This window comes from Nicotiana sylvestris, chromosome 12, assembly GCF_000393655.2.
Source record: "Nicotiana sylvestris chromosome 12, ASM39365v2, whole genome shotgun sequence".
In the NCBI taxonomy this organism is placed as follows: Eukaryota; Viridiplantae; Streptophyta; class Magnoliopsida; order Solanales; family Solanaceae; genus Nicotiana; species Nicotiana sylvestris.
Genome location: NC_091068.1, coordinates 140,326,189 through 140,330,670, shown reverse-complemented (window position 1 = coordinate 140,330,670; position 4,482 = coordinate 140,326,189).

The following is a 4,482-nucleotide window of genomic DNA, read 5'->3' as shown; positions in this document are numbered from 1 at the left end:
TTTCAGGAAGTTTTTCAATAGATTGCGAAGGTACAACCTGAAACTGAATCCCGCAAAATGTGCATTTGGGGTTCTTACTGGAAAATTACTTGGGTTTATTGTAAGTCGCCGAGGAATAGAACTTGATCCATAAAAAGTCAAATCTATTCAAGAATTTCCACTGCCAAAGAACAAGAAGGACGTGATGAGTTTCTTGGGGAGACTTAACTACATCAGCCAGTTCATAGCACAATCTACAGTTATCTGTGAGCCAATCTTTAAGATGTTAAAGAAGGACGCCGCTACCAAATTGACTGATGACTGCCAAAAAGCCTTCGACAGAATCAAGGAATACATATCAACAACACCAGTCTTAGTCCCACCTGAGCCAGGTAGACCTCTGTTACTCTACCTTGCAGTATTGGATGTAGCTTTCGGTTGCGTTATAGGGCAACATGATGAAATGGGGAGGAAAGAACATGCCATTTATTATATCAGCAAGAAGTTCACCCCGTACGAGGCCCGGTATTCTCTATTAGAATGCACCTGTTGTGCTTTGACTTGGGTTTTCAGAAGCTGAGGCACTACTTCTGTGCCTATACTACATATCTCATATCAAGGATGGATCCTTTGAAGTATATCTTCCAGAAGCCCATGCCCACTGGAAAGCTAGCCAACTGGCAAATCTTGTTGAGTGAATTTGACATTGTCTACGTAACACAGAAGGCAATCAAGGGACAGACACTAGCAGATCACTTTGCTAAAAACCCCGTGGATGGAGAATACGAACCCTTGAAAACATATTTTCCTGACGAAGAGGTATCATTCATAGGAGAAGATATTGCAGAATCCTATGACGCTTGGAGAATGTTTTTCGATGGAGCAACAAATTTTAAAGGAGTTGGCATAAGAGCAGTCCTCGTATCGGAAACCGATCAGTATTATCCAATGTCTGCCAAACTCAGGTTCCCGTGCACCAATAAAATGGCCGAGTACGAAGCCTGCATCTTAGGGATCAAGATGGCTATTGACATGAACATTCAAGAGTTGCTAGTGATTGGAGATTCAGAGTTGCTTATACATCAGGTACGAGAAAAATGGGCAACGAAGAACTCCAAGATACTCCCGTATCTGCATCATGTATAGGAATTGAGAAAAAGGTTCACAAAAACGGAATTCCAACATGTTCCCAGAGTCCAGAATAAGTTTGCCGATGCATTGGCTACCCTATCATCCATGATACAACATCCAAACAAAAACTTCATTGATCCCATTCCGGTAAAAATCCATGATCAGCCAGCTTATTGCGCCCATGTTGAAGAAAAGCATATAGAAAGCCTTGGTTTCATTATATCAAGGAATATTTGGCAAAAGGTGAATATCCAAAACTTGCAAATCCTACTCAGAAACGTACACTTCGGAGGTTGTCCAACAATTTCTTTCACAGCGGAAGAATCCTGTATAGGAGGACTCCTGATTTAGGATTACTAAGGTGTGTCGACGCAAAGGAAGCATCCAAAATACTATAGGAAATTCATGCTGGTACCTGCGGTCCATATATGAACGGTTTTGTCTTAGCAAAGAAGATACTCCGGGCCGGTTACTTTTGGATGACTATGGAGACAGACTGTATCCAGTATGTCCAGAAATGCCACCGCTGCCAAATACATGCAGACATGATAAAAGTGCCTCCAAATGAGCTTAATTCACCATGGCCGTTCGCCGTCTGGGGGATGGATGTTATTGGACCAATCGAGCCTGCCGCTTCCAACGGGCACATGTTTATCCTAGCGACTATTTCACCAAATGGGTCGAAGCAGCATCTTACAAAGCAGTGACTAAGAAAGTCATGGCAAACTTTGTCCGCGACCGCATCATTTGTCGATTCGGGATTCCAGAATCAATCATTACTGATAATGGCTCCAACCTCAATAGTGACTTGATGAAAGCTATGTGTGAAACCTTCAAGATCCGACACAAGAATTCTACAGCCTACAGGCCTCAGATGAATGGAGCTGTAGAAGCCGCCAATAAGAATATCAAGAAGATACTAAGGAAAATGATAGAGAAGCATAAGCAGTGGCACAAGAAGTTATCATTTGCTTTACTAGGATATCGCACCACAGTCAGCACATCAACCAAGGCAACCCCCTATATGCTGGTTTACGGTACAGAGGCAGTCATTCCCGCCGAAGTGGAAATTCCTTCCCTAAGGATCATGCAAAAAGCTGAGCTCGACGACACAGAATGGGTAAAAAGTCGTTATGAGTAGTTAGCCCTTATAGAGGGAAAGAGAATGAACGCAGTTTGCCATGGTCAACTCTATCAAAATAGAATGTCCAGAGCCTTCAACAAAAGAGTCAAGCCGAGATAGTTCACGCCAGGGCAGCTGGTGTTAAAGAAAATTTTTCCGCATCAAAATGAAGCCAAAGGGAAGTTCTCTCCCAACTGGCAGGGTCCATACATGGTTCATCGGGTTCTAACAGGAGGAGCCCTCATACTTTCAGAAATGGACAGAGAAGTTTGGCCAAAGCCGATTAATTCAGATGCAGTCAAGCGTTACTATGTGTAATCTTTATGCTTTCCTATATGATGTAATTTGAACTATGCCTGACCTGATTCCCGTTTAAGAGGGGTCACCATGCCTATACGTCGTAATCAACAATTATCACGTAGCAAATAAGACCCAACTCCTAATCCCTCAAGCTAAGATTAGACCAAACACTTACCTCAATGCAACGAACACAATTCAAGCCTCAACTACCGTTTTACCTCTTGTTTCCACCACTAACTCGCTTGTATCTAGCCACAATTTGCTTAATGATATCAATAAATGCTAAATGAATCAATTCTAATGCATGAAAATAGGTTTTATAAAGATTTTCCCAAAAAGACAAAAATCGACCCCGGGCCCGCAAGAAATGTTAGAACAAGGGGTGATACAGTAAAGTACTAGCCCTTATGCCTCCCCAGTAGTGTTGGTAGGTAAAAAGGATGGGTGCTGGAGACTTTGTGTTGATTATAGGGAGATTAATCAGTTAACAATCAAAGATAAGTTCCTCATACCAATAATAGAAGTTCTTCTTGATGAATTGGGAGGAGCAGTAAGTTTTTTCCAAGATAGATCTCAGAGCTGGATATCACCAGTTGAGAATGGCAGAAGGTGATGTCCACAAAATAGCCTTTAAGACTCATGAAGACCATTATGAATTCTTAGTTATGCCATTTGGCCTAACTAATGCACCATTTTTTTTTCAAAGTCTCATGAACTATGTTTTTAAACCATTACTACGGAAATCAATTTTGGTATTTTTTGATGATATACTGATATATAGTAGGAGCATCACTAATCATTTGGCCTATGTGAAGTCTGTTTTTGACATAATGAAGAAGCACCAACTGTATGCTAATCTGTCAATCGAAAAGTGGAAGAAGTGAAAAATGCCGAAGATTTTATAGGGGAAAACAATCAATGTGCGATGTTTCGCATTCGAAGGCAGCCAACCAGTGACTGACACGTGTCCAAAGTCATAACAACACGACTATTGGGATGTTTTGATTTACCCAACATCTCAGTTGTAACGTACGAAGGAAGGAATCTAGGTTCATCTATCATTTTCCATCGTTTCGGTAAGCCTACCTCCAGAAAACAAAGAGACTATCTGTATACGGGTAAAATCGAGGATAATGCATACCCCTATTTCCCGGTGAAGAAAAAAGAAGAAGGGCATGGACGCACGAGATTGAAATCGAGGCTAGGAGCCCTGTGTATCGAGATCCATAAAAGGTGAACGATGTGCTCATTATCGGGTATGATAAAGCGACGCGTCCCGAGCCTAGAGCGAATTCTAAGACCTCGGAAAACATGGTAAATGATTACATGCGACGGATAGAGGGTCGTGATATCCGCACCTAACCAGATATTACGGCGCAGATCCCGCTCGATGTCGGTTATGGATTAGTAATTAACGAGAAAGGGAGATTTTTACTTTTTAAGATTTATACTGGGGATGAAACTCTCCTATTATATAAAGGGGAAGTTTTTATTTTTGTAAGACACATTGTAACATGCAAATCAAAGCAATACAAATTCACTTTTCTACATTTTAGCTTGCTAAAGTTCTTATTTAACTGTTTTGTTCTTCATTTACAACTGGGCTCGAACCGAGGGTCCAATTGAGGACGAGGCTACTGTTCAATCTAAGTTCGGGCTCGGTCATAACATTACAACTGGTTTGATCGTTTATTTCATCTTTAACTTGTTTACTTATTATTCTTTATTATTTGTGTTGGATCAAACCGCATATCCTTAAAATTGCGTACAAATTTAGTTGTTATCCGATTTAGGGGTAAACACGTATATACTATTTTTTCTAGACCCCACTTATGAGATTATATTGGGGTTGTTATTGTTGTTTTTGTTAGATTCAGAAAAAGAACTAGGATTGGAATAAATTATCGTACATATTAAGTAAATTTTTAAAGCAAATATAAAATTGTAGT